Source organism: Triticum urartu, chromosome 3 (genome assembly GCF_003073215.2).
Source record: "Triticum urartu cultivar G1812 chromosome 3, Tu2.1, whole genome shotgun sequence".
Taxonomy (NCBI): domain Eukaryota; kingdom Viridiplantae; phylum Streptophyta; class Magnoliopsida; order Poales; family Poaceae; genus Triticum; species Triticum urartu.
Window position 1 is genome coordinate 725,653,237 of NC_053024.1, and position 21,043 is coordinate 725,674,279.

The 21,043-nt window shown below is 49.3% G+C and overlaps 1 pseudogene; it reads left to right on the plus strand.

The window, feature by feature from the left end:
- Positions 1-13,214: 13,214 nt before the first annotated feature.
- Positions 13,215-17,034, plus strand: LOC125547334 (annotated as a pseudogene).
- Positions 17,035-21,043: the final 4,009 nt, after the last annotated feature.

The following is a 21,043-nucleotide window of genomic DNA, read 5'->3' on the forward strand; positions in this document are numbered from 1 at the left end:
AGAATGCATATTTGTTCACACCGAACCAGCTTCGTTTAGTGTAAAAAATTGTACAAGCTTCGTTCTCTTTTCTCTGAAGTTTCAGCTGCACATGCCTCGCTCTTTTTCTCTCTGAATTCGTTCTCTGTTTGTCTGAAGTTTTAGTTCAGCTAACCCGTCCACACAATGCAGAGTACTAGATACAATTAGTAGAATAGAATAGTACGTGGGAGCAGGACGTTTGATGTTACTGGACGGTGAATGGAGCAGTTAAGTTACACTCCTAACTTCGCTTCTACAAGTCAGGGGAGCCGAGTTTCATAATCTGTCCTACCTTTTTTTTGAATTTTCACCGGGCCGGCCCGGGGGGGGGAAGGGGGGGGAGTTCCCCCACCCTGCTATCAGTATCTACAGTGAATGTGCTGGTTAAAGAAGGCCCGAGGCCACCGGATGATTCCCCAAGCATGCAGACCAAGTTTCTACACAGGCCTGGGGGGGGGTAGGAAAGGGCTGCGCGAAATTGGAGTGGGCGTGGCAGGGGGAGGGGGGGGGACATGGAAGAATTGACTCACGCCTGCGTCTTCCCTACACGAGCCAAGCAACCGAGCGAGAGAGGGACGCTGCCCCCTGGAACACCACTGCGTTCCGGTGCTTCCATAAGTGCCAGCAGCTCAGCATAGCGAATTCAGGAGCAGAGCCGACCGCCGAGCTTGCCGCAGAAGCCAGGCGATCCAAGCAGCCCTCGCCCACACCATCGACGTTGATGCCAATCCGCCTTCAGAAGGACCCCGCGGACGGACAGGAGAAGATCATATGATCCGCACTCTCCATCTCTTCCTCACACACGGGGCACCCTGTGGCTCCACAATTTGATTTTTCAGCAGGACATCTATGGATACGTTTCTGCACCAACAGCCAGCAGAAGAACTTGACACGGGGGGGGGGGGGGGGGGGGGGACATGGAAGAATTGACTCACGCCTGCGTCTTCCCTACACGAGCCAAGCAACCGAGCGAGAGAGGGACGCTGCCCCTGGAACACCACTGCGTTCCGGTGCTTCCATAAGTGCCAGCAGCACAGCATAGCGAATTCAGGAGCAGAGCCGACCGCCGAGCTTGCCGCAGAAGCCAGGCGATCCAAGCAGCCCTCGCCCACACCATCGACGTTGATGCCAATCCGCCTTCAGAAGGACCCCGCGGACGGACAGGAGAAGATCATATGATCCGCACTCTCCATCTCTTCCTCACACACGGGGCACCCTGTGGCTCCACAATTTGCTTTTTCAGCAGGACATCTCTTGTATGGATACGTTTCTGCACCAACAGCCAGCAGAAGAACTTGACACGTGACGGCGCTCTCGTGTCCCAGATGGATGTCGCAAACGGGGCAACCAGGCCACCAAACCTCAGCAGTCTGTACGCCATGGTAGCCGACAGGGTCCCGCGCGGGGTCGTAATGTGGAGGAGAGACCGATCATCCCCCTCATATCGCGTAGGTTGGGATTCCACCATTGCCAAGACCACCCCCAGCTCGACCTCGCCCACACGCGTGAGGCGCGGCATGAGGTGCCTGTGCAGGCCCTCGTCTCTCGCCTCCCAGACAGTCATCTCGGGAGTAACGGCGTGCGAAAAGAGAGCAGGGAAGGCCATGACAAGAGCGCCACAGGGTAGCCAGCTGTCGAACCAGAAGGAGATCGAGCGCCCGTCCCCCACGGCGACCGTGGAATGAGCACGATACAGAGGCAGCAGCCAGGGGCGGAGCCAGGATTTGAACATGAGGGGGGCGAGACAGATAATAATCATTCCAAATTATACACCACGCAAGAATATAGTCTCAATAGTAGAATTGATATGAGCGCATGACAACGTATGTTTAGCAACAAAAAAAATTACATATCTATCAACTGAAATTCAGCTCTACGAGTACCATCGTCGAAAATGTGGATAATCTCATCAGATGTGACTTTTGCAGCTATATCCTTTCCAATGTAGACAATCATATAATGTTGAAGAAAGTCATCACCCATTTTGCCTCGAAGACGTGTCTTCACTAGTTTCATAGCAGAAAAGGCTCGCTCAGTGGTTGCCGTTGAAACTGGAAGAGTAATAACCAACCGCAATAGTCTATCAACCATGGAATAGTCCTGAACTTTACCAGTTTTGAACAAACCAACAGTCAAATCAGCAAGTGAATGCAAGCATTTTAGGTCTGGATGTGAGCGAACATCCATTCTGAAATGGATAAGTTGAGACTCTAACCGAGCCAAGTCTTGGTTAGAAAAATCAGCAGGATAAAACTTTTCTGCTAGAGTGCATATCTTTGTCACATCAAATGTGTCATGCAGTGGATTCAAGGATACACAAAGCCTCAATAGCTCAGTGCTTTGAACGCTGAACCGGTCATTTAGCTCGACCAACTGTTGATCTATGGCAACATCGAATATATCTGCTTTATAGTGGTGAAGTGTTGTGGTGTTGTTATGCTTGTTTCGAGATTTAGTCATATCAACATACCTACAAATGGCAACATATATTAGATTAAAATACTTGTGATGATTAATATTCCAATCTAGATATAGGAAAAGAGACATACTTGGAACTAAAATCGGGGATGTCAATATCATGCTTCAGACAAAAAGATTTAACCTCTTTTAGAAGTGGTTCCTAACCATCTTCTCTTAGTTCAGCAAGTAGAAACTTTGTGTTTGCAACACAATCTAATACGTTTAAAATATCCAGAGACTTCCTTTGGAGCATTTGACATAAAACATCTATGATCTTCATAATTTTCTCCATGAGCTGCATAATGAATACAAAATCAAAAGAGATAATCATTTTTAGGGCGCCCACTGCATCTCCACGAGAATATCTTGTGACTGAACGATCATTTGCTACACTTCGTAGAACTGCAATCGTAGCAGCAAACATCTTCCTCAAGCTATTAATTGACTTGAAGTGAGAACTCCACCTCGTGTCTCCCGGCCTCTGTAAAGAGCCTATTTGATTTGCCCCTTTTCCCGTATCAAGCTCACCCAATTCAACGCCATGTGCAATTTCAGCAGCTTGATTAGCTAATAACTCATCATTCCGTTTAGACGACGCACTAACAACATTTATCACAAAATTTGCATGCTGAAAAAAATTATGCACCTCGTGTACCTCTCGTGATGCTGCAACAAGAGCCAATTGGAGCTGATGAGCCATGCAGTGCACATAATAAGCATAAGGGCGCTCATTTAATATTAGAGCTTTCAATCCATTCCATTCCCCTCGCATGTTACTTGCGCCGTCGTATCCTTGACCTCTAATATCTTGTACATTCAGGTTATTATCTTCTAAGACAGTACAAATTGCCTCCTTGAGAGTCAATGCAGCAGTGTCACTAACATGTATGATGTCAAGGAAGCGCTCATCTATGTACCCTTCTTTATTAGCAAACCGAATGACCAGTGCCATCTGCTCCTTTTTAGATTCATTTCTAGACTCGTCCACCATTATACAAAATTTGCTATTGCCAATTTCTTCTCTAATACTTTTCTGCACTTTCCTGGAAAGTAAACCAAGGATTTCTTGTTGAACGGGGTGTGAGGTGTACTTGGCATTTTGTGGAGTATTTTCCAAGACAACATCTCTGACATCCTTGTTATAAGCAGCCAAAAGCTTTACCAACTCAAGAAAATTACCCTGGTTTAGGGATCCTGGAGATTCATCATGGCCTCTAAATGGACAAGCTTGGAATGTTAACCACCTAATGAAATAACAGACAAAGGACATGTTAGTCTTACATAAATACAAAATATACTAGGTTAATTATTGAAACAAATAAACTTAGTCTTACCTAATGGAATCAATTGTGACTTTAAGTCTTAACCTTGCAGCTGCAACCTTTTTTGTACATACTTGTACCATCGCCTTGTCAATATGGTTCAGTCTATTTTTCAGATTTTCATAACAGCGGGCTGAATAGCTATGAGCTGAGTTGGAATCTTTGCCCATGTGGGTTATAAAAGCACAATCTTTGCCATCATTCACCTTTCTCCAGTTTATAAATCCATCCACTGTGAATGCACTTGAGCCACACTTTCCAGTTGGCTTTTTCGTAAAGAGGAAACAATAGAAGCAGTATGCACGATGTGTGACAAGTGAATACTCTAGCCAAGGCCAATCAGTGAAATAACTATACTGGAATCGGCGACGGTTTTTTGTTGTTCCATTATATGGATACTCTTTCATGTATGGATGAAAAGCGCCCTTAGAAACATAGAATCGACGTGCTTCATCCTGCTTATCAGGATGGAGTTCCCAAATCTGTTGGCGTGTACCAGGATCCCTCACATATTTTGTGCTTCTAGTTCTACCTTCTTCTATAGTTTCTAGTGGTGCCACAATATTTTGATCATCAGTTTGCATATCAACTAGATTGGGGCTGGAAGTATCATCTACAACAGGTTGCTCCTCCGGTGGATTTGCATTTTCAGTTGCATTAGAGCTAGAAGCAATAGGCTTGAAAAACGAATCTATTGTTTCTGTACTCTTCCTCTTCATCCTTCAGTCATTGGAACATTAAAGGAGTGGCATTAGAAAACTATTATGCTACCTTATCAAAGCAGTAAATTAAACTATTATCTTTGTAGAAATTGCGCTAATTCACCAAGATTAACAGTGATTCAGTGACGTACCTTGATTCCGAGTTGAAGTTGATCTGTTGATGTATGTATGATGCCGATGAAGTACACAAGTAGTTTCTGTCTTTTGATTGAAATCGCATGCACTGGAGTGTTGGACCACTGCCCTGGGCGACGGCGGCAAAAGCAGCAAGACTGCAAGAGCCGACCGTGAACGAGCGATGGGCGACGGCGGGCGGCGGCAGCGCAGGGAGGTACAGAACCAGAAGACTTGATCGCACGAACGAAATTACCGAGAGGATAAGGGTAGATCGATAGCAGGTAATCTCTTTTTTCTGATATACGTACATCTAGCAATCGAGGCTCGGTTGATGGTTCCACACCACGTTGGGCCTTGGGCACTTGGGCTAGAAAGTTTTCATGTCTGACAACAAAAAGATCAAAAGCGGCATGTACACGTAACACCTATACGTAGAAACTACTGGTAATACTAGTACCTACTAACGAAGCGTCATGGGGGGGGGGGGGGTCTGACCCCTGCTCGCACCCCCTGTCTCCGCCTCTGGCAGCAGCTTAGCCAGGGCTCCTCTCTGTTCGCCCAGAGCATGGTCACCGCGCGCCAGGAGCGAACTCCCATTTGCTGCACCCCAGACCCAAGCAGCCCACCTCGATCGCGGCACACTGTGTAGTCTACGGATCATCTTCAGCAGGAGGCAATCATTTTGTAGAACGAGGCTGCGGACCCCGAGCCCGCCTTCAGATTTTGCGCGGCACACGCGATCCCAGGCCACCAAACATTGGGCTCCCGACCCCCTCTCGACAACATTCCATAAGAAGTCCGGTCTCATGGCATCCAGCGCACAGATCAGCTTTGGGGGCAGGAGCAGCGCAGCCATGGCATAAGTTGGCAGAGCGTCCAGGACAGCATTAATCAGCACCAGACGCGCAGCTGGTGAGAGGAGGCGCGCCGCCCAGCCCGCAATGTATTTATCAACTTTCGCGATCATTGGCAGGAAGTCTTCGAACCTCAGTTTCTCCCAGGACAGAGGCAGACCCAGGTAAGTTTGGGGAAGGATCCAACAACGCATCCCAACGCCCGGACAACCATCTCTTGGACCATGGGATCGACATGAATCGGGACCAGGGTGCTTTTGGTAAAGTTGATTCTCAGTCCAGTCGCCTCTGCAAACATGTCTAGAATCCTTTGAAGATTAAGGTGTCATCCGCGTATTGGAGCACCACCGCGGGGGCATCGGGCACCAGCGGGTGTTTCATCACATCATCTTGCCGGATCAGCTGCTGCAACACATCAGCCACAATCAGGAAGAGGTATGGCGAGATCGGGTCCCCCTGACGGAGCCCGCATTTCAATCCAAACAATCTCCCCGCTACACCATTAAGCAATATCGCCGAACGGGAAGAGCTAAGGATTTCATCAATCCAATTGCACCAGGGTGCCGGGAACCCACGGACTTCCATGATGGAGCGAAGGCTTTCCCAGTTAATTGAGTCAAAAGCTTTGGAGAAATCAAGCTTGAGCACCACCGCGGGGGCATCCCTCTTGTGACAGCACTGGATGAGCTCGGTGGCATACACAAAGTTTTCCGAAATGCTTCTCCCTCTCACAAACCCAGACTGATCTTCGTCGATCAGCGCAACGATCTTCCTCTGAAGCCTTGTTGTGAGCCCTCTGCACAGGATCTTTACGTCTCCATTTTGTAGCGAGACAGCCGGCGTCGGAACCCATCCGTTTTGGGCAGAAGAACCACATAGGCGCGGTTGATCCCGTCCAAAGAAACGCAGCCGGCATGGAGGTCGTCGAATAGCCGCTGGACATCAGCAGCAACCACCCCCCAGGCCGCTTGATAGAAGGCGGGGCCCAGCCCGTCAGGGCCGGGGACACTGGTCCGGTCAAGGGCGTCAACAGCAACCTTGATCTCGGATCGGCTGAACGGCGCCACGAGGGGCGCGCCATCCACCGGAACAGAACGGGCGTAGAGCCCAGTAAGCGAAAACCGCCAAACGGGTCGACGCGGCCAGGCCAGAAGGTTGGTGAAGAAGCCCAGCAGCGCAGCGGCCTTGCCTGCATGGTCCGCCCCCTCGACTTCCAGGATGGAAATCGCGTTGCTGCGACGGCGATGCGAGGCGGATGCATGGAAGAACTGAGTGTTCTCATCCCCCTCGCACACCGCACGTCGCTTCCCGGCCTGACGCCAGTGCTCACATTGGCGGAGGATCGATGCCGTGAGAGCCAGACGGGAAAAATAATCTATCCTGCTTCCCTGCCTATCAAACTAATGCCACAGCGGTGCCCCCCTCCACGCCGCCTGCATCTGCCATTACTTTCAGATCTCCGACGGCCTTGGCCGCGCTGTTTACCTCACGGTTTCATCATCCCTCCCAAGCGCCCACTCCAGTTGTGTCCCGTTCTTGGTCAGCACAATGCCCTCAGATTTGTGAGCTCTTAAAGTAAACTATTTTAGGTGATAGAACTTTCTCAAAACTATTTTAGGTGACAGACCTCTCCCAAAACTAACTAAAGCATGTCAGCTCGACTAGAATTTCTACCTCTTATCTGATGAATGATTTTATGAAAAATAACTTCATGGATATGATAAAGGCTGCTTATAATTCCCCAATTTATCTTACCAGCCACGCACCTATGATTTTTGCACACACTAAATCTTGGGATAGTTCAGGAACTAAGAGCATCTCCAATAGATGATGCAAATTTGGAGATGTAAAACTAGGTGGGGTATAATTTACATCACCAAAAAAATGCTTTTAACATCTCCAAAAAATAGCCAACTCCAACAGATGATGTATATTTGTGATGTAAAACTCCAACTCCGACAGATGATGTATTTGAAGATGTAAAACTAGTGCACTAAACCTACTGTCGAAACTGTCAAAGCTCGCGCGCTCCCGCTGCAGCTCGCTGGGGCCGGCGGGGATGGTGGAATCGGCCGGTGGCAGAGAGGACTGGGTAGGAGAGGTCGAGTGGAAGCCAAACCGGTTGCAGCAGCATGGGGCGGCGCCGGAGCTGCCTGTAATCGGCCGACGACGGCGGCGGCAGAAAGGGGGTCGGGCAGGTGGCGAAGTCGCGGCAGGCCCGGCAGCAGCCGGAGAAGTTTCGACGGCGGGCGAAAGTGAATCGGCGGCTGTGGGCGGTGGGCCAGCGAGGCAGACGGCGGGGGACCGGGGGGGGGGCGTCGATTTGAAGTGGATTTGCCCGGCGGCGACCGGTCGCGCGAAAGGGGATAGAATTGGCGGTTGGGCGGTTGGCGGGCTGGTGCGTTTTTACATCTCTTGTAGGTAGAGATGCAAATTTGCACCGCGAGTTGTTGTAGTTTACATCTTCGGGAGATGGAGATGTTTTTTTTTTTTTGCATCTACATCATTTGTTGGAGCAGCCTTTTTGGGCATCGGAGATTCTCTAAGTTCATTGGTTCATGCCCTCCCTCCGGTATATCGTTTTTACTTTGAGTCTTTCTGTTGTACATGGGTACATGGCTGACTGATATCCCACAAAATCATGGAAATATATTATTAGTTGGTATCTTTTGCGTAATTGCTTGCTATCTTTTGGTATTAGCTCTTTATAAGGAGATCCCCTTCTAGTCATTCCCATTAAGCAGGGAATAAAGCAATAAACTGATCCAATCCCGGCTGTAAAAACTAACAAATCTAATCCCAGTCTCCTTTCTCGAGTCATCCTCCCCCTGCCCCTGAAGCATATTTGTTGGTGAATACCAATGATGTGTAAGCAGCTCGACGCGGCCTCGCGCAAATCCACGTCTCGAAGAGCGCAAGGCGAGCATGATGAAGGCTGCTCAGCCTCGGCAACAAAAGATCACGTTACAGGAATAATGTTTGATAGCCCTTTTGCTCCTGCCCGAGCTCAGAACTTGGCCTCCTCCTTGGTGGTATGCACAAACTCACTGATGGATGGTTGTAGGTCGTCAAAAACTGCGGCGTTTCGGTGCTTCCAGACAGCCCAAGCGACGAGCGCGATGAGGGAGTTCATCTGCCGGAGCAAGAGAAGAAGCGTGCGGTCTAATAGCTCCTGCCGATTGGCTATTCCTCATAGGAATCGATACGGATGGGATATAGCTGTCCCGGTGGAGGACTCATTGTCTCATGGACGAGGTGGCTCGATCTGCTGCCGAGCGGTGTTTTCTTTTTGACAATCTCGCAAAGCATTTTATTTAACCCATCACAATATTTACAGGGACGAATGAATAAATACCCAGATTGCTTTTTTTTTGAGACAATCACACGAAGCTTTATTAAGACGTCACAACGTTTACAGGGACGAGAAAGATTTCCGGGGTGCCCTAATCAAACATGGCGGCCCATCCCTAACTTCAGAGCATGCTTCGCGAGATTGTGAGCCTCGAAATTCGAACCCCTAAACTCATGGACAAAGTTAAAAATAATAAAAGACCTACTAGAGTCTATTATTTCATGTATTATCGCACCGTAGCTTGCCAAACACCGTTGCTTGATGTCGTCCACCACCACCTTGCAATCAGAAGCTACATGTATTTTTTGTTCATGCAGATCTTGAGCTAGAGCCAGAGCCTCTCGAACTGCCATCGCTTCCAGTGTCGTAGGATCACCGATTCCCTTGAAGCTGATCGCCGAGGCCCCCAAGAAGACACCTTTCTGATCCCGACATACTGCAGCTACAACACCCCTTCCCTGATTACCTCTTTTCGCCGCATCAACATTAATTTTTGCTAGACTCGCCGGAGGGCGAAGCCACTGTGTTGGCCTAGGAGTAGGTTGGGCAGTTACCGTCCTTCCCGATGTTTCAACATCCTTGAGATCATTCAGGTACGAGACAATGAATTGATGAGTAGACATTGGACTAGTGAATATATCTTCGTAGATCGCCCTTCTCCTTGCTCTCCACACTGCCCAAAGTGATATGATTAGTTTCACAAAATCTGCGTGATCAAGAACCTCATGCATAGCGAAAAGCCAGTTCTTCGCGTTAGTATCGACGTTCATGCTCATCTGTTCCACCAAATGCTCATCCGATAAAGCCCAAATGCACCTCGACATGGTGCAATCCAACAATGCGTGCCTTCATGAGTCTGGAGCTCCACACAGAGCACAGAGAGGAGACTGAGACATGTTACAGTGGTGTAAAACATCCGCCGTAGGCACTGAGTGCTGGGCTAGTCGCCATGCAAAAAAATTCTGCTTCGATGGGACTTTAGTATGCCACAATGAAGTCCATGCTTTTCCTTGAGAAGACACATCCGAGGCCCCGGCATTTTCATCTATCCAATTCGCTCTCTGGTATTTGGTGTTCAGCACAATTTGGTATGCGGACCTGACTGAGAAGCCGCCCCGGCGTTCAGCACTGAACACCCGGATTGCTGTTGAGTGGTGTTGGATGTGGGATATGGGCGTATATCCTGATGTTGGTTGGGCCAGCTCGTAAGCATACCTATAAAAAAGTATCACTTTGGAAAGGGGTCGTAGCCCAGCTTCATTTCGACGATGCCCATCCAGTGCGAGTATCCCTACTCTTGCGCACCTCCTATTTGGCGCGTAGGTCGTTGTATAGTGACCTAGCGCATACCCACCTGTAAGCCAAGTCCTCTATATGAGCCGGCCTGTTCCTTTTTTCTCAATCGATTCTAGAAATCCTTTTTTCTTTTTCTTTTGAGTTTCCCTGGTTTTTTTATTCCTTTCTTCATCTTTTCTATTTTATTTTCCTTTCCTTTTTCCTATTTTCCATTTGGTGAACATTTTTTCAAAAGGACGAACATTTTTTGAATTCATGAACAATTTTTGAATGCATAGATATTTTCAAAAATCAAGCATAATTTTCAAGTTCGCGAACGTTTTTGGAAATTCATAAACATTTGGAGTCACGAACATTTTTTGAATTCCTAAACTTATTGTGAATTTGTGAACCTTTTTTACAATACATGAACATATTTTCAATTCATGGACATTTTTATGAATTCATGAACTTTTTTTTAATTTGTGATAGTTATTGAAATTCATGAATATTATTTACAAACTAGCTAACATTGTTGTGAAATTCCTTAATATTATTCAAACTCAAGAACATTTTGCAAAATCTATGATTTTTTAGTTGATTAGTGAACATTTAATTTATTTGAAATCATTTTTTTCGAAATTTAAGAACATTTTTCAATATCACAAACAGTTTTCAAAATTACTGAATATTTTTCAAACTCATAAATAGTTCTCAAAATTTATCAACACCTATTGAATTAATGATCATATTATTATAAAATCACCAAAATTGCTTGAGTACATGTTTTCTTAATTCACAATTTGTTTGAAAATTTGGGACCTTTTTAAAATTCCAAATTCCTTAAAAGAAAAAAATAAAAACAGAAAATAAAAAAGGCAAAATAAATAAACAGGGGCGTCCCGCCCAGCTAATGGGCTCGGCCAAAAACGCGTGCGGGGGAGCGGTGGGTGCGTGTTTCCTCCCTATTTAGCGCTTACGTCACTGAATAGGGCCACAACGACTAACTGAGGATACCCCTTGCAAGACCCCCTCAAGGGTCACTCTTGGTGGGCTCAGCACCCTCTCAGTCGGCGCCACATGTCGTGTGCTGGGCGCTTCCACACAAATTTTTTATTTATTTTCCTATATGCCTTGTCGGGTTTTACATGTTTTTTCTGGGTTTTTCGGCTTTCAGGTTTTTGCTCGGTTTTCCCAATGTTTTGATTAAAAAATAATAATTGCTTGCAAAAACACGTTTTTTTTCTCCCATGAGAGGTACGAATTTGCTTCTCGTGGAGGCATGGGTTTGGTTCCGCGAGAGGCATAAATTTGCTTATCGTGAATCCATTATTAACTTATCGGGAGATAAGTCAAAAAATAAAACGCAATAAAAACACCGTCTCCCTAATAGCTTCGAGGGGAACGAATCGTCTTGTGCCATATAAGGGAGTCATCTTCTCTAAGTTGACTTACCTCTTCCTCCCCCAAGCTCCATTGTTGCTCACAAGCTCATTTTCACCCGATCTGTCTCCCTAACTAATCAAACTTGTTGATTCTCTAAGGATTGGATGAGAAGGCCTAAATCTACACTTCCACCAAGAGAAATTTGATTCCTCCCACTAATCCTTTACGGATCTTATTACTCTTGGATGTTTGAGCACCCTAGACGGCTGAGGTCACCTCGGAGCAACATTCCATTGTGGTGAAGCTTCGACGTGGTGTTGGGAGCCTCCAATTCGATTGTGGAGCCTCAACCTTGTTTGTAAAGGTCCTGTTGTCGCCTTCAAGGGCACCACTAGTGGAATCACGACATCTTGCATTGTGCGAGTGCGTGAGGAGAATACGATGGCCCTAGTGGCTTCTTGGGGAGCATTGTGCCTCTATACCGCTCCAACAGAGATGTACTTCCCCTCAAAGGGAAGGAACTTCGGTAACACATCCTCATCTCCACCGGCTCCACTCGTGGTTACTTCTTGCCTTTACTTTGTGCAAGCTATCTTTGTATTGTATCCTTTGCTTGCTTGTGTTGTTGTTGTTAGTATCATATGGTTTGCTCATCTAGTTGCACATCTTGACAACCTATTTGTTGCTTTACCTATTTTATTAAGAAAAGCTAAAAATTGATAGTTGCCATTCACCCCTCCTCTAGTCAACCATATCGATTCTTTCAACCTTAATTAGTGATTTCGGAAGCCCCCGTACTCATACTCCTTAGGGCAAGAATTTTTTTAATGAAAACAAAATTAGTGTTTAAAATTTTGCTTCTTTTCAAACTTTGTTTTTTTCTTCAGGCACAAGTGTATTTCTATTATCTAATGTGTGGTCAACTAGGAAGCCGGACACCTTGTATTTAGTTTTTTTTCCTTCATATTTTTTACTTAAAGAAAGTACGCCCAGCCTCTCGTTCACATGATCTTCAAACTGAAAACAAAAACCATCTCCTTAACATGACCTTCAAACAAAATGAAAAGCCATAAGGATGAGTGTATGCTCGTGAAATGAGCGACTTTGATTGTACTGTGTTAAAAAAATAAAAAGTCCCATCACGCGGTGGCACGTTCATTCCTTTGTTTTTAAGTGGGAATGGCCAGACAGTAGGAAAAATGAGCATCTTTTCGCATCATCCGAAACCGAGGCAACTGCCCTGGCGTGGCGTTTGTTTATGACAGAGCAAACAACTTAATTACGATTTTCAAGGCCTGGACCAAGCATCTCTTTTTGTATCGATCTAACCGACGCGCACCCACTCTCGTCCATTGATTCGTTTTGCTGGTGTCCCATTTAAAATCTGCACCTTGCGTGCACAGCCACTGTCAATCAATATGGACTTCCTGCCTTTGCCGTTATCTTCCTAGACAATTCCATACCCTCCTAGCACACATGCTTGCAAACCAAGGCTCAAGCAAACCAGAAGGAAAAATATCCTGGGAGTCCCAGCCCTGTGCGGTCCGGATTGACGTCTCCAGTCGACCTCCACCCTTGTGTAAGGTAATTTCCTTTATACTAATCTAATCTTGCTAGCACAACAATCTATTGGTGAATTAATTCAATACTGGTGATTCCTACAGTGTTCTTCAGTTCTTCTTTATGCGCGTTTGTCTAACAAATTCAACTTGTACTAATGTTGGAAATTGACACGTGTGTTGAGCAGATCATGAACACCGGAAACTGCTCCATTCAAGCAATCAATGCCTTCTCTAAGCACATAAATGGGCAGATGTTGCGAGTGAACACTGTGCTGGTTGTGAGCACCATTGTGATTGGAGTTATGGTTGGGATCGGTGCCTATGGTCAGCGCTACCGTCACCATCCATTGACCGGCTTCCTCTTCCTTGGTGCCAACATCTTGTTCCTGCCTATCCTCTCCTATGTTATCTCTACAATCGGTTATGATGACCCTGTTGCTCTTTATTCACCTGATCTAGACATGATAACACGATGGTGCAACCCACAGGACCACATAATCTCTGTCTTGATGTGGGCTAGTCTTGTTCAGATCGCTGCCGTCAACACCACTGCAATAGTTGCTGGTGATGAAAAGAAAGACCAAAACATTGGCCCTTCCGCCACAGTACTGCTTCTTCAAGCAATATGGACCTCTTACCTTGCCGTTGATTTCCTTGGTAAGGGTTATTATTCATTTGAAAAATGGTCCCTAAAAATGGTGGACACTGAAGATGTATTCATCCTTCTTCCACTGTTTGCTCTTATCATTGTCAAACTACTTGTCAAATATTATGCTTGGTACGGAGCCAGAGGTTCATTAGCATTTGGGCGCAATCCTCATCTCATTGTTGGATACATGGAGCAGCTAAAGGATGAAAGCGAGCATGACGAGCTAGCAACTGAGGTTTCCCTTCCTCCACTCATGGTTATAGGAGAGGACACAACATTGGTACAGAAGGAGCCTAATGGTTATAGTCTCAACCAAGCTAATAGGACAAGGATAGAGAACAACGGCTTAGTGACCATTGACAAAGTCTGGCAGTTGGAGGATGACATACTTTTGAGGTCTTCAACGAAGTGGTTTAAAGATTTATGCTTTTCCTTTGCTTTGTTCAAGCTGCTAACACTACCGGACTCGCGGGATATGCCTACGGCCCAAGGCCGTCGGCATAGGTCCTTTGCCGTCGGCATAGATCTATGCCTACTGCCGCCGTCGGCATAGCCCCGTCGGCGTAGATCACGTCAGCGTAGATGTGTCAGACCGTCGGCGTAGTATAGCCGTCGGCATAGGTGCATATGCCGACGGCCGTGGGATAGCCGTCGGCATAGTTTAGCTGTCGGCGTTGTTTTCCGTCTGACGGCAGCGGACGGCGCCGTCAACAGCGCGATTCAGGAGACGACACGTGGCGCGATTCAGGAGATGACACGTGGCGCAGGTATGCCGACGGCTTGGCCGTCGGCATAGATGGAAAGCCGTCGGCATAGATTTCCATCTATGCCGACGACCTAGCCGTCGGCATACCTGCGCCACGTGTCGTCCCCCGGCTTCTCCTGGCGGCAGGGCTATGCCTACGGCAAAGCCGTCGGCATGGTTTCTCCTGGCAGCAGGGCTATGCCTACGGCAAAGCCGTCGGCATAGTTTGCCACGTGGCAAGCCCTGGTAACTCCTGGGCGTATATATGCCGACGGCTTTGCCGTAGGCATAGTTTTTTTTGTTTTTTTTATTTTCCCTGTTTTCTCTTTTCCAATTCATTTGACAGCATTTCAAAACAGAACAATATGAAATTATGCAGAAATATGACAATTCATTATGTGAACATACTCAAGTTCATCACATCATCTAAAGATCATCACCGATGGAAGTTCATGAACATAAAAGTAGTGCAAGACATGAAACATGATAAAAGTAGGAATATGAAAGGCATGGCACGATGGCCACATGCACGGAATCATGAAGCAAGAGCACCCCCGCCAAAAGCACCACCTCCGCCATAACCACCACCACCTCCGTCAAAAGCACCACCTCCGCCAACACAATCTATATGTATGCTTATTACATACTGTATGCTTAATAATAATAATAATAATAATAATAATAATAATAATAATAATAATAATACTATATGGAAAAAAAGAAAAAAAGACGAAAAAAAACTATGCCGACGTAGCTGCGGCAAGGGTAGATGGACAGCGCCGCGGATCGATGACGTGTCAGATATGCCGACGGCTACCGTCGGCATAGGTCCTGGTCGGTGCGCTCTGGATCGGTGATGTGTCACCCGTATCTATGCCGACGGCCGCCCGTCACGGCCGTCGGCATAGATTTGACGTCGTTAGCCGGCCGTGATGCCCGTTGTCGGCAGGCCCGCATCTATGCTGACGGCCTATGTATGCCGACGGCAGCTGTAGGCGTTGTCTTGGATAAGCCGACGGTTGTTGTGTGCCGACGGCTGCTGTCGGCGTAGACGTGGATAGCCCGACGGCCTTTGTATGCCGACGGCCAGGAGCTAGCTGTCGGCATAGCTCGGACTAGGCCGACGGTAGCCGTCGGCATATATTTGGCTGTCGGCTTAGAGCCCTGTTCCTGTAGTGTAAGATGTCGTTTTGCAAGTCATACAATTGACGAGACTGGTTTCATGAAAGCCAATATCTTGTTGCCACAAGTGTTGCTCCAAGATGGTGATGATGAAAGAGCATTTGGAGTGATCGCAGATGAGCTTTCTTTTCTTCACGAATATTATTATTCACCTTTTCCAATCTCGTATTCAAAGAGTTGGATGCCCAGTTTGTGCATATTTATTTCACTCCTAAGCATGGGTTGGAGCTTATTCTACATATTGGTGACCACTCTTGCAATTCTGGGGTATGCTTCATGGGCATCATGGGAATGGGATGATGGTGGGCAGATGCACTGTTTCACGTATTGTGATACTTCAGACTGGAAAAAATATGGAAATACTTACTTTGATGATGTACCGGTGTTATTACTTGGGGCACTAGTTGTGCTTGCCGAGGTGCGGGAGACAGCTTATTACATCTACTCTAACTGGACTAAAGTATACTTAGTCTGCCACTATGTTAGGCACGCTTCTTCTTGGCAGCAATCACCTTGGAAGAAGAAGTTTCTTGGCCTTCTGTTGCGCGGAAAATTTAAGTTGCTAAAGCATTAGGAGGACAAAATGAACCAGTGCTCGGTATTGGCGCTCCATCCAAGCACAAATCCAGTGGCTCTTCTTCGACGACTCATCCCTCTGCTTGACAGGAAGAAAGTACCAAGCGCACTAAAGACCGCCGTCCTCAGGCCACTGAGAAGCCCCGGTTGGAGCCCAAGCAATGGCGTGGCGTCCCTGTGCACAAGGCTACATCTGCTGGCCGGCAACAACCCCCTCTCAGCGTCCAGTGGCATCAAAGGTGTAGCTGATACCATGCTCGTGGCCCACATTGCCACGAGCATCCTAGAAGTGAGAAGATCGGAGCGTCCACGCCAGCCTGACTCTGCTCATCAGATTGCCGCCACGCACTTGTCACGCTACTGTGCCTACTTGGTGGCCTATGTCCCTGAGCTACTCCCCGACGACAACAAGTGGTGCAAGAGCTTGTACAAGGCTGTTCAAAAGGACGCCAAGCGTGCACTGGCGGCTGCCGGGGCGGTGTCAAATCCCGAATAGCTGGTCCAGGCGCTGAGTGCGAGGGCTGAAGCGCACAACGTACTCAAGAATGGCGCAGAGCTTGGGAAGAAACTCGTAGAGTTGGTGGAGGACGAAGGAGAAGAGGCGGCCTGGGAAGTCCTCGCCGACTTCTGGTCCGAGATGATCCTCTATGCCGCTCCATCGAACAACGTCGACGCCCACGCCGAGGCCATTGCGCGAGGTGGTGAGCTGATAACGCTGCTGTGGGCGTTGCTCACCCACATCGGGGTCGTCAGCCGGCCAGAGGTCGTCGCACCCGCCGCTGCCACGCTTAACACTCGCTGTGACGTTTAAGTCGTGATAGCAGTGCTATTCGCATGTTTCAATTCAGTACTTCTTGATTCTTTGATTTTATCTTGATTGGTGTGGTCTGGTGTGCTACGAGCCTACCACTGTAAGAGACACGAAAGACAGACTGTAATATGTACTGTTCTCATAGTATAAGTTTAAGTTCAGATGACACTTAGCATATCTTTACTATTAAATGCTTTGAAAAGTACTACATAAAATTTCCTGCTCCCGAACATTTTGTTGCATGGATTTGTACGTGGTAATGGATACTGTTCAATCTCAAGTTCTCAACACGAAGTCGTGTCATATTTTACGACGATCATCACAGCAGTAGTACAATTGAGTCGATTAAGTCACACATGAACAATCCATGCCCTCGCGTCGTCCGCGCCGGGCGACTTGGGGGACGCTACCGCCCCAGCCGCCGGCCACCCCTTGCTGACCTTCCTCTCCCCGCCGCCGCCGGAGGAGGCCGTCCCACGGCGGACGGCGGCGGCGGGGCGCTCCTGCCTGTTTCTTTTTCATTAGCATGGGCACTCTTCACCATCCAATCGTCTCGGATCTGATCTAGGCTTGTGCTTCAGTCGGCGGCCGGATCAAGTCTGCGCACACAATCATACCCCAGCGCCTGTATGCATGTACATGGGGCAGGATGTATTAGACCTGCGTGCAAATCGTTGGTGGCTTGCTGCTCTAGACGTGCATCCAACTCCGACGTCCAGATCGGAAGCACTACCAGAATTTAGGCAGTTGCCGACGGGCATATCTATGCCGACGGCACCCGTCGGCATATATGGTCTTACCCCGACGGCACAACTAAAGCCGTCGGCGTAGAAAGGCCGTCGGCGTATAACCATCTATGCCGACGGGGGCCGTCGGCATAGATAAGCCGTCGGCGTTTCTCCGAATATACCGACGCGGGACGTCGGCATAGAGCAGGCCGTCGGCATATCACCTGGCCCGTCTACCCGTGCGGCGACGGCAGTTTGACGGCGTCAGGCTACGCCGACGGGCTAACGGTGGCCGTCGGCATAGCTACGCCGACGGCCGAGCCATCGGCATAGCTTCGCTCCAGACGTCATCGATCCGCGTCGTTCGCCGGTCCCATGGGGTAGCATCTCTATGCCTACGGCTAGGCCGTCGGCATAGGCCTGGCCCACGTTTTTGCCACGTCATTGATCCCCGCCCTACGCCATGTCATCGATCCAGGGCTCTACCGTTCCGTGGCCGTAGCTATGCCGACGGCTAGGCCGTAGGCATAGATTTCTAATAATATTTTTATATTTTTTGTATTTTCTCTTATTTTCTCTTATTTTTTTCCAATACTAATTTCATTAACTTAAATGTACAGAAAACATATATCGATTGCCCCCCACACGGGCCTTCTTCCGTCGTGTCATGGAGAGGTTAGACGGGACGGGCCGGGTACCTGTGGGGGGTAGCAATGCCGCCAGGTGTTGCGGTGGCCCCTCCTACGGTTGTGGAAACATTGGCAGGCGCAGGCACGCGGCTCCGGGGTGTGCCCCCTTCCCCCTCACAGGATTCGGGGTGGCCTTCGGGGTGTAGCTATGCCACCGAAACATCGCATGGGTCGCGATGCATGTGTGAAAGTGTTCTGGCATGCGTAGACACCCGTCTTGGGGCTCCGTGGTGTGGCCCCCCTCCACGGAAGGTAGAGCAGCCGTCAGTTAGAGGGGGGGATGGTGCGGGTGCGGTGGAACCGGAGGGAATCTAGTGTTGGGTTGGGTCCAGACCGTGTTCGGGGATGTTCCTATGGGCTGACCAATCGCAACCAGGTGGAAGAGTCCACCGGTCAAAGCCCGTCCGACGAAAGTCAAAGGGCTAGATCTACTGGTCAACTCGGATTCGGGGTGGCCTTCGGGGTATAGCTATGCCACCGAAACATCGCACGGGTCCCGATGCATGTGTGAAAGTGTTCTGGCATGTGTAGACGCCCGTCTTGGGGCTCCGTGGTGTGGCCCCCCCTCCACGGAAGGCAGAGCAGCCGTCACTTAGAGGGGGATGGTGCGGGTGCGGTGGAACCGGAGGGAATCTAGTGTTGGGTTGGGTCCAGACCGTGTTCGGGAATGTTCCTATGGGCTGACCTATCGCAACTAGGTGGAAGAGTCCACCGGTCAAAGCCCGTCCGGCGAAAGTCAAAGGGCTAGATCTACTGGTCAACTCGGATTCGGGGTGGCCTTCGGGGTATAGCTATGCCACCGAAACATCGCACGGGTCCCGATGCATGTGTGAAAGTGTTCTGGCATGCGTAGACACCCGTCTTGGGGCTCCGTGGTGTGCCCCCCCTCCACGGAAGGCAGAGCAGCCGTCACTTAGAGGGGGGGATGGTGCGGGTGCGATGGAACCGGAGGGAATCTAGTGTTGGGTTGGGTCCAAACCGTGTTCGGGGATGTTGCTATGGGTTGACCTATCACAACTAGGTGGAAGAGTCCACCGGTCAAAGCCCGTCCGGCGAAAGTCAAAGGGCTAGATCTACTGGTCAACTGGGATTCGGGGTGGCCTTCGGGGTGTAGCTATGCCACCGAAACATCGCATGGGTCGCGATGCATGTGTGAAAGTGTTCTGGCATGCGTAGACACCCGTCTTGGGGCTCCGTGGTGTGGCCCCCCCTCCACGGAAGGTAGAGCAGCCGTCACTTAGAGGGGGGGATGGTGCGGGTGCGATGGAACCGGAGGGAATCTAGTGTTGGGTTGGGTCCAGACCGTGTTCGGGGATGTTCCTATGGGCTGACCTATCGCAACCAGGTGGAAGAGTCCATCGAACAAAGCCCGTCCGGCGAAAGTCAAAGGGCTAGATCTACTGATCAACTGGGATTCGGGGTGGCCTTCGGGGTATAGCTATGCCACCGAAACATCGCACGGGTCCCGATGCATGTGTGAAAGTGTTCTGGCATGTGTAGACGCCCGTCTTGGGGCTCCGTGGTGTGCCCCCCCTCCACGGAAGGCGGAGCAGCCGTCACTTAGAGGGGGGATGGTGCGGGTGCGGTGGAACCGGAGGGAATCTAGTGTTGGGTTGGGTCCAGACCGTGTTCGGGAATGTTCCTATGGGCTGACCTATCGCAACCAGGTGGAAGAGTCCACCGGTCAAAGCCCGTCCGGTGAAAGTCAAAGGGCTAGATCTACTGGTCAACTGGGATTCGCGGTGGCCTTCGGGGTGTAGCTATGCCACCGAAACATCGCACGGGTCCCGATGCATGTGTGAAAGTATTCTGGCATGCCTAGACGCCCGTCTTGGGGCTCCGTGGTGTGGCCCCCCTCCATGGAAGGCAGAGCAGCCGTCAGTTAGAGGGGGGGATGGTGCGGGTGCGATGGAACCGGAGGGAATCTAGTGTTGGGTTGGGTCCATACCGTGTTCGGGGATGTTCCTATGGGCTGACCTATCGCAACCAGGTGGAAGAGTCCACCGGACAAAGCCCGTCCGACGAAAGTCAAAGGGCTAGATCTACTGGTCAACTGGGATTCGGGGTGGCCTTCGGGGTATAGCTATGCCACCGAAACATCGCACGGGTCGCGATGCATGTGCGGAAGTGTTCTGGCATGTGTAGACGCCCGTCTTGGGGCTCCGTGGTGTGGCCCCCCTCCACGGAAGGTAGAGCGGCCGTCAGTTAGAGGGGGGATGGTTCGGGTGCGGTGGAACCGGAGGGAATCTAGTGTTGGGTTGGGTCCAGACCGTGTTCGGGGATGTTCCTATGGGCTGACCTATCGCAACCAGGTGGAAGAGTCCACCGGTCAAAGCCCGTCCGACGAAAGTCAAAGGGCTAGATCTACTGGTCAACTGGGATTCGGGGTGGCCTTCGGGGTATAGCTATGCCACCGAAACATCACACGGGTCGCGATGCATGTGTGAAAGTGTTCTGGCATGTGTAGACGCCCGCCTTGGGGCTCCGTGGTGTGGCCCCCCTCCACGGAAGGTAGAGCAGCCGTCAGTTAGAGGGGGGATGGTTCGGGTGCGGTGGAACCGGAGGGAATCTAGTGTTGGGTTGGGTCCAGAC